The sequence below is a fragment of the Humulus lupulus genome, chromosome 4 (genome assembly GCF_963169125.1).
Source record: "Humulus lupulus chromosome 4, drHumLupu1.1, whole genome shotgun sequence".
In the NCBI taxonomy this organism is placed as follows: Eukaryota; Viridiplantae; Streptophyta; class Magnoliopsida; order Rosales; family Cannabaceae; genus Humulus; species Humulus lupulus.
The window spans coordinates 63,701,282-63,712,363 of NC_084796.1; positions in this window are offsets into that span (position 1 = coordinate 63,701,282).

Sequence of the window (11,082 nt, forward strand, 5' to 3'; positions counted from 1 at the left end):
AGCAGCTTTGGACGGAGGGAAGAATTTGGACAAAAATTTCTGAGCTAGATCTTGCCAGGTGACAATAGAGTTTGGCTGCAGAGAGTTCAGCCAACTTTTAGCTCTGTCCCTTAGAGAGAATGGGAAAAGCCTAAGCTTGATTGCATCATCACTCACCCCATTATATTTGAAGGTTCCACACAACTCCAGAAAGTTGGACAAATGGGTGTGAGGATCTTCAGAGGGCAACCCATTGAATTGCACAGAGGACTGCACCATTTGTAAAATAGCAGGCTTGATTTCGAAGTTGTTGGCCTCTACAGCTGGTGGGCGTATACTATTTTGTACTCCCGTCAGAGTGGGTAGCACATAATCTCTCAGGCTCCTCTCAGGATTGGTCTGAGCCTGAACCCCTTGTACAACTCCTGGATTTAGAACATTCCTGCCATCCCCGTCATTCTGTGCCATCTTCGCAGAATTCTGGGCCTCTCTCTTGTTCTTTCTGATTTGATTGCAAGACTTTTCAATCTCGGGATTCAGAGGAACAAGTGTGTCTTTTCCTTTTCTGCCACGCATATACCAAAATTCACCTGAGATAGACAAATTAAGCAACTAAACAGATTAGAAACAAGAGAAATTAAAATCAAATTAGAATAAAAATTAATTAGACTGATATTAATAATTATTTTCAGTCCCCGACAACGGCGCCAAAAACTTGTTGCGAACTTTATAGCTATGCAAGTGCACACAGTCGCAAACTCGTAATAAAATGGTAAAACCAAGTATCGTCCTCAAGGACTGATTTATCAATTACCAGTCAATTAATTTCTTGTTCTATTTGATGAATTGAAATTCTTGATTTTTATAAATACAGCAAAAGAAACTATAAATTGCAGAAACAATAATTGAAAATTGAATAGAATAACAACTAATGGAAAAACTTTTAATTTAATCACTGAGAAACAATTAGGATATTCAATCTCATCAACTATCCTCCCTATTATTCCCTAATGCAAAGTGCGAATTCTTCTTCTTTTGACCTAATTCAATTAACAAGTTGATATGGCAGCCTATAATCATACTATGAATTATAAACTCAACCTAGGTGACAATTTCCTATATTTCTATGGTAAATTGAACCACACAGGTAGCATTAATCTCAACAACTTAATAACAGTTACACAATTAATTCAGATACTTTCGTTCTAAATTAAAATTATGTCCAATATAACCACAGCAGAATTAAATCTCACTTCTCAGAGCTTGACTTAAAAACATATGTAAATGACTAAAGATGGCCAATCAATAATCAATCTAAAAGAACAGATTATATGGAATTGAAGAAGAAAAATATTAAAATTGCATTAGTTCATAACAGGGATTCAAGTGATTCAATTAAACATCCTAAACAGAAAATTAGTTCATAGCCATAGTGCTAATCACAACAGAAATTAAGAATAACATCAAGAAGAAGAAAAACATGTAAAAATACTCTAAGCTTGAGTCTTCAAAACCAGCCCTTTTCTCCCTAGTCGTCCGTACGTCCTTTTCTCTTCTTTTTCGCCAAGTTAAAACCTAAGATTTCAAATTCTAAAGAGGCGGGCCGCGGCTCTACATACACTATGCCGCAGCCCGTGTCCAAATTCCTGGGCAAAAAGCCCTTTCCATGTCGCGGCCCTCTGAAGCCATGCCGCGGCCCGCATTGACGAATTCTGGGCAAAATGCCCATCTATGCCGCGGCTCTCTATAGCCATGCCGCGGCCCGAGCTTTTTGCCCAAGAATTTGGACACGGGCCGCGGCATAGTGTATGTAGAGCCGCGGCCCGCCTCTTTAGAATTTGAAATCTTAGGTTTTAACTTGGCGAAAAAGAAGAGAAACGGACGTACGGACGACTAGGGAGAAAAGGGCTGGTTTTGAAGACTCAAGCTTAGAGTATTTTTACATGTTTTTCTTCTTCCTGATGTTATTCTTAATTTCTATTGTGATTAGCACTATGGCTATGAACTAATTTTCTGTTTAGGATGTTTAATTGAATCACTTGAATCCCTGTTATGAACTAATGCAATTTTAATATTTTTCTTCTTCAATCTTCTTCAATTCCTTATAATCTGTTCTTTTAGATTGATTATTGATTGGCCATCTTTAGTCATTTACATATGTTTTTAAGTCAAAATCTGAGAAGTGAGATTTAATTCTGCTGTGGTTATATTGGACATAATTTTAATTTAGAACGAAAGTATCTGAATTAATTGTGTAACTGTTATTAAGTTGTTGAGATTAATGCTACCTGTGTGGTTCAATTTACCATAGAAATATAGGAAATTGTCACCTGGGTTGAGTTTATAATTCATAGTATGATTATAGGCTGCCATATCAACTTGTTAATTGAATTAGGTCAAAAGAAGAAGAATTCGCACTTTGCATTAGGGAATAATAGGGAGGATAGTTGATGAGATTGAATATCCTAATTGTTTCTCAGTGATTAAATTAAAAGTTTTTCCATTAGTTGTTATTCTATTCAATTTTCAATTATTGTTTCTGCAATTTATAGTTTCTTTTGCTGTATTTATAAAAATCAAGAATTTCAATCCATCAAATAGAACAAGAAATTAATTGACTGGTAATTGATAAATCAGTCCTTGAGGACGATACTTGGTTTTACCATTTTATTATGAGTTTGTGACTGTGTGCACTTGCATAGCTATAAAGTTCGCAACAACAATCACAAATACACAACACATAGCACACAATCAATATCAGCGTATACAAGCATGCCCATCCATATATTCTCAGATACAGGTATATTCATATTCATAACATATTCATATAAAGGTTTTAAGCCCTAATCACAACTCGAGTGCAGTTTCCTACCTCAGGTCCCAAGCAACTAGCGTATGGTAGCCCCGAGCACGATCCCTAATTTTGAGCCCCTGCGGTATAACCTAGTCACAATGTGATAATGGATAACCATTAAAAAATCCTAAACCAATTAAAAGCTTTGGAATAATATACGAGCCTTCGGGACCTCAATTTATACTAAACCGGGTAGTAGAAATCCTCCCGAGCGCTTAGGTTTAGATCCATGAGCCCAAAAACCTAATTTGGCTCAGGCTTCCTAGGCGAGCCGCGACTTGGCCCTAAGGGTCGAGGTGCGCCCCCTGGTCAGAGATGCCAACCCCCAATCCTTACAGGCATGTCGATCGCAACCTGGCCCTGAGGGTCGTGGCGTGCCTATGAGACAGAAAGCCCCCCAGCTCCTAGGGCCACGCGGACCGCAGCGCACCCCTACGAACCCAGAAATCCTAGTTTCTTCCTGCATTTTCTCCGAGCTAAAATCACCATAATTCAGTTTAAACACACACCACAGCTAGAATTGAGGCTAGGACTCTCAACAACACACCCTAAACAGTACAAACAACCTGAAATCCATATAAAATCCTTAATCTAATTAAAATCCAAACTAGAACCCTACTCAGCCACAACCTAGCTTAATCACATAAATTCTCCAAGAAAAAAATTCAGATTATGAAGCTTACCTCAACTGTGAATTTGACTCCCCTTGACTTGCTCTACCTATTCCCAGCTTCAATCCCTAGCCCTCAAGCTTCAATTTCCCAGTTGCTGCAACAATTCTCCAAGATTGCCCAAGTCTTCATGAGGAGGAGAGGGAACTGTGAGAGAGAAGGAGAGAGAGAGAGAGAGAGAGAGAGAGTTCCTTCCTTTTGACTTCCCCTAGTTTCTTGTAGTTTCTCAAGCCACCCAACTGCCTATGTCCATCCTTCTTGCTTCCACATATTTCCCAGCCTGAATCTATCCTTAACCTCAAAAGACCAAAACACCCTTAGTGATAACTCAACCCTTTTATTGCCCATAAGGGAAAAATGATCATTTGCCTCGTTTCCCGCTAATTCCTCAAGTCAACTTGCAAATTCTCAATTAATCCGAACACGTATAACTAATCACCAATTACTTACTCGTTACTCGATAAATCCCAAATATATATTAAGTTTCCCAAAATACCCCTAAGCTCACCCCGAGCTGGGTATTAAACCATGTTATGACTATTCTGTTAATTCACTCACTAGGATTGCCTCGACCCGTATACTGCAAATATATCCACATAATAATGTGGTCTCAATCATTTACACACATAAAATCACATTTATACCCGCGACGGGCCAATATTACAAATATTCCCTTACTATCAAGAATGGGCCCACACGCATATTTAATAAACATAAACATGCATTTAAATCCATATCATCATAGAAATCATGTATGCCACGTAGTCACACATTAATTCAATTAATTCAACATGTATATCCTATTATGCCCTCCAGGCACTACAATCTAGGCACTTAGCCTTAACACTAAATTCAGGTCGTTACATGTGAAGGATATGAAGATTGCATCTGAAGACAATCTTGCGGATCCATTTACAAAGACACTACCAGAAGCTACATTTGATAAGCATATCAAGGAAATGAGATTAGTAGAATTAAGGCATTATTTTATATTAGTGCAAGTGGGAGTTTGTTGGGGTCTTATGCCCTAATTAAAGCCCAATTTATTTGTAATCTCATTTTATTATCAATAAAAGAATATAAATTATTTTTGACTTTGTCAATCATTTTGCTCACATGTTTTATTTTTATGATTATTTATTTAATATAAACTTTTATTAAATCTCGAGCATACAGCTAATCATATTTATAGTGACGTGATCACAGTGGAATATAAATATGATTATATGTTCAAACATAAGTTAGTCCTAAGATTAGTCAGTGCACAGGATTTACACAGACTCGTCAATCTATGATATGATCTACTTACACACTTTAGTGTTATGTTATTTTCAGAACATTAGCAAAGTAATTAAGATCAGATGTATTTGTTACATCGGACTGGACCGATATTGACAGTAGATAGGATAAGTAAACATACTGTTATTATCTATTCTAGTCATATCATATAGTTGACCATAGGTCAATTCAATCTCAATTCTGAGTGGTTAGTATTCTAACTGGTTGTATTATTTGAGTTCTTTGACTTGTTCGTTACCAGCTTACCCTACGGACTAGCCCATACTTACTTCTTGAGAACTTGGTAGTATAATTGAGTGGGAGTGTTAGTCATAGATATGAACATCTATAGCTTCTAATGAAGAAATTAAACGATGGTTTCCTTTTAGTTTGATTCGAGGTGCTAAATGATAGAGATCTCATTTCAGTAATCATATTAGTTTACTGAAATATCATTTACAAGGAACTTAGTGTTTTAAGGATAAATACAATGAGGGGTAAAATGATATTTTAGTCTCATCTCATTGTAGACCGTCTATAGAGGATTGAGTGATAATTATGGTTGTAATAATGAATAACTAATAACGTATATATATTGCTTATGGAGCATTCTATGAATTTAAAGGTGCAATTCTAAGTCTTTAGTGGAGTCACGAGGAATTAATAAGTTAGTAAATTTATTTGTTAAATTTATGATAACTTATTAGAGCATGATTTCATAGGCCCATGGTCCCCACGGTACCTTGGATAAAATCATCTAGATAGTCTCAATTAATTGATTTAATTATCAATTATAATTATCAAAGTTGATATGGTCAATTTTGGATTGTTTCACACAGTAATGCAATTTAGAGAAGAAAAGAGATTTTAGGGCATATTTATTAATTAAGACAATTTCGTGTCTAAATTAATAAATAAGTTTAAATCAAGATTTAAATATAAATAATTAATTTGATAAAGGATTTAAATAATTATTTAATTAATTAATCAATAGAATATAATACGGGCCTTGATTTTAAGTCCAATAGACTTATAATTAAATGGAAAATTTCACGAGCCTAAAGCCCATGAGAATTTCGACCTAATGGCTGATATTATCTATTATTTTTTTATTTTTTTTAATTAAATATGTGGCCTAATTGAGCCTATAAAGGAATGCTAAGTGAGAGTTGAAAACAGATAAATAGATGATCAGAAGATCTAGTTTTGATGATTTATGTTTTTAGACTCTCTCTCTACAACAAAAGTCTTTTTTAAGCCTCTATATATTCTCTCCTCTTCTTCTTCTCTTTGTATCTATCTCATGTGTTGAGAATTTTTTGCTCTAGTCTAGGTGATTCTAAGGATACTATGGAAGACTGTGATGAAAATTGAAGATTGGTTCAGTTTCTTGGTGATACCCTGCGACAGAAAGGGTACAAGGGTTAGAAAAAATGAAGGAATGACTTATTTTTTCCGCTACATATACTGTAAGTGTTCTTACCATTATCTCTATTTAATTCAATTATAGAAACATGTTCTAGGTTTTCTTATGTTAATTTGTTAAATATATGATAATACATGAAAATAAATAAGGTCATTTATGAGTTTTCCTCACACTTACTACTAGGCAATGCCCAAACCTATAGTTATGAATCGTATGATAGAGGGTTAGTCACTGAGGAGTAGGGATGGTAATTTGTGTCACAATACGATAACATGACACGAATTATTGGGGGTTAGTGTCATGAAATATAGGTGTGTGTCGAAATTTGGTTGAACCTGCATGACATGACAATTTTTTGGGTTGGGTTAGGGTCAACCTGTGTGACACGAAATTGACACGAACTGACCCGCTTAAATTCAGTATATCTTTAAAATTATTAATTTATATTTAAATATTATATATTTTTCATACAAAATAAATCTTAGGTAGAAAGAAAACTCCTTAAAATAATAAAGCATAACCTATTAACACTTAAATAATTAATTAATATTAAGAATTTTATTCATTGTATTTATGTTTTGTGATAAATTATTTAATTCATCATTTTTGTTATTTGAAACTTTATACATTTTTTATGTAGTATATTATTCAAATGAGTAAAATATATTGATATAATTAAAAAGTGTAAAATAAAATAAATATGTAATATTAATCATGTCAATTAACATGTAGTGTAGGATAAATCTAGTTGACACGTGAACACGATGAGCCGACACGCAAACACGATGGGTCGGGTTAGCGTTGAGATTTCTTGACACGAAACATAAACTAGTACGCTAACGCGCTATGACATGAAAACGAACATGGCACGTATTGCTACCCACACTGAGCAGTATGCCATTTTGGAAGATTACTGCAAGAATATTTTGGCTACAAATTCATATAACACTATCAAAATTAAGTACAAAAGGGTACAAGACACGAGGATATTCAATAGGGTTTGCATCTATTTAAGAGCTTGTAAGGAAATTTTCAAAAGGGGATGTACATCTATTATTGGTCTCGATGGCTGCTTTTCAAAAGGATGCTCGTTGTTGTAAGAATAGATGGAACAAACTTAATGTTCCCTATTTCTTCTCGAATTCTGTTTGGTCCACGACGTCCTAATGAGGACTAGTGGACTACTTTTGGCAATCGTCAGTTGCAACTCCATTATTTTATGGTTCTTTAAAGTTCTTCATGCTCCTCGTTCTTGAGAGTTCCAATCTTTCTTTTTGTTTAAGGCAGTTATTCAAGTGTTAATTAGGTTTCTTTGGTTTTATTTTATTTCAATTGGATTTTTTGTGTTGTTGTTTTAAGCTATTTAACACTTTACTAAATGTATATGAATGGTTTTTGTCAATATATATATGAATGATTTTTTATAAAAACGTATTAAAATGTTTTACTTGGTGATATGGCTTATTTTATAAGTAATTTAGGGTCTGATTGTTTCACGATTAGAAAATTATATTTTTGAAAAGTGAGATTCTGAAATGAAAATATGAATTTAGTGACTAAAAACATGTTTCTGAAAATGTGATTGATTCAATATCTGTAAACTGTTTTTGAGTTTTAAAAAACTAAATCTGTGAAAATGGAGAAAACATGGTTTTATTGTTTTCTACTTTCCTTCATAAAATTTGAATTCTCATTTGGATTTAATTTTCAAATACAGTCTAACAATCATATATTTTGACGGGTCCCACAGATTTTAAAAATCTAAAATCATAAAGTTGTATCCAAATTGGATACCAATCACACCCTTACCACCTAGCTATCTATATGAAACTAAACGTCCAAGTACTTTCGACTGCAACAAAATAGTATGGAAAGTATTTTAGCAAAAAAAAAATGCAACCATTTGATGAAATTAATGATTTTTGTCGCCAATTACTCATACAAAATGTATATATATATATATTAAGTATAATTAAGATTTTTGCCTCCCGAACTATGAACTATACATTATTGTGCTCCCAATTTTTTTCAGGTCGTTAAAAATTATTCCCGACTATTCACAATCTTATAAAGTGAGACTTCTGTTAAGTTTCATCTCATGTGGCTAAGAGAATGCTAAATGCGGCTCTTTAGTCATTTATGTGTCATTACCATGTCAGTGTCACGCGTGTAATTTAAAATAAACAATAATTTAAAATTAAAAAAACATTTTTTTGTTAACTTAAAATCAAAAAAAAATTAAAAACTTAAAAAAAATCATATAAATCATAAATATATGTGATTTAATTAAACATTATCATTCAGACTATTAAAATAAACTTAAATAATTAAAATCCCTAAAAATAAACTATAATTAATATTAAATCAAAATTTTATATACAAAAATTAATATAAACCAAATTTTAAAATTATAAATCAAAATTAAAACAAAAAAATTTTAAAAAAAAAACTATTCAAGTATTCTATATTACTATTATTAAAACATAAATCATATTTTAAATAATTAAAATACTAAATTTGAAAAAAAAAATGAAGAACACGTAAAGACATTCAACCAATTCGAAAAAACATATTCATCATTTTCTTCCAATGAATTATGAATGAACATAAATCCAAATCCATTCCAAATGTTTAACACAATAAACTCAAATATATTGATTTTCATTCAAAATCTCTCAAATGTAGATATATAATGGTAAAAAAAAAAAAATCTACAAATCTCACCAAAATCAAAAAATCCATAAACAAAACCTAAATTTGAAGAACAAAAATCCATATTTGAAAAACAAACACCCCAAATCTTTTAACAACACAGATCACCATCTTCGTCAAAGCCATCTTCTCGTCCCTCTTCTTGCTACCTTCCTGAAAATTGCATTTTCCAAGCTAGATTCACCCAGCAGGACCCAAGTGCTTTCGTACCCAAATCCCCCAACCTCGTCACCCTGAAGCCGATTCCTCATCTCTGCCCAGAACTTAAGCCCTCCACCTGCCTCTCCTGCAACCCCCAAGCCCACATTTGACCCTCTATATGACAACAAAAGCGCCAGATCCAACCACCACCTCCATTCGCAAGCATAGCCCAAGATCTGACCATTTCGTCGATGTCACCTGCGAAGAAGAAGAGAGGAGATCGGGAAAAGAAAAAGAATAAGAAGATATCGGGCGAAGAAGAGAGAAGATCGGGAAGAGAAAATGAAGAAGAAGAAGAAGAAGAAAAATAAGAAAATCAAGAGAAGAGGAAGAAGAAGATCGGGAGAAGATGAAGAAAATAATTAGGGTTTTTTTAGTTTGTTTTTAATGTTTTTTTAAAAAAATTTATATTCAAAAAGAAAATAGATATTTTTAAAATTTTTAATTATGTGGAAAGGGATTTCAAATTGAAATATATTATAAATGTTTTTTTTGTTTTGTCGTTTTTAATTTATCAATTTATAATAAGAAAATATATTTTTTTTAAATTGAATTACACATGTGGCGCTGATGTGGCAATGACACATCAGCGAGTAAATAGCCATGTCAACCTTCTGTTAGCCACATCGGATAAAACTTAATAGAAATTTAATTTTACATCACTGTGAATAATTCAAGGAAATTTTTAACGGACCAAAAAAAATCAAGGAGCACAATAATGTATAGGTCATAGTTCGGGGGCAAAAATCTTAATTATTATATTTTTAATTATGCACCATACATTTCTTATATTACAAAATACATATTGAATTATGGAACTCTTTTACAAAAAATAAAAATGTAAAATTCATTTATTAAGAACATGTAATTAAAATTTATTAAAATAACTAATTTGAATATTTCTAAATAAAAACAAAACAGTTTTATGGGGTTTAATATAATCTTAGAGATAAATTTATATTTACATAAAATAATTTTTTCAATGATAAATTTTTTTTTGTCTTGTTTTGTTTGTTTTTTTTTTTTTTTTTTTGTTATTTTGTGTTTTCTAATTAAATACGGGAAGTTATTTTATTGTTTTAATGAAACTTTCATAATTCCTATTTTACCCATTTTTTTTATAAAAGAAAAAATTTAAATTACATCATTATCCTTAATTATATATTACGATATATTACACACATCTTTCATTCATCTCACAATGAAAACCTAGCAGCCATTTTTATAAAAAAAAAAAAAACCAGTAGTCATTTCTTCATCAAGAAAAAATTGAAGGTTAGTAATTTTTTTGATCTATTTTGTCTAGTTTCTTCATGAAGAATATAATATAGTTTTCTCTACTTTTCATTTTTGTAACAACCATTTTCAAAATAATCTCACTCATTTTTTTATCGACAAAAATTCAAGGTTAGTAATTTTTTTATTTATTTATTCTGCTAATCGTATTCAAAGTTCTTATTAAACTACGATTGTTTTTTCTACAGATCGTTCTTAAGTTTAAATTTTAAACAAATCGTATCTTTTATTATTTGTTTAATTTTTTATTTTATAAATAGAAATTAATTTCCTAACCATATTTAGATTTTTTTTGTATTATAATATTTTATTTGAAATTTTGGTTGTTATTTTTGTTTAGATCTTGTTGTATTATAATGAGATATTTATTTTTTGTTATAGAAGTATGATGTGCTTTTTCACTACTGTATATTTTACACTTTCATATACATGAGACTAATTTTTTTCACATTCATTATTATTGTTTGTTATTTTATTTAAAATTGAAGTTTCGTTATTTTTTCACATTCTTTCACATAACACTATATATATAAATATATATATATATTTATACCAATTGCGTTTACTTAAGAAAATAAAATCCCTATAATACATAAAAAGTAAAAGACTACGTAAGAGTGTATATAAAAAAGTTCCTAAACAATATAATTATTAATTGTCATATG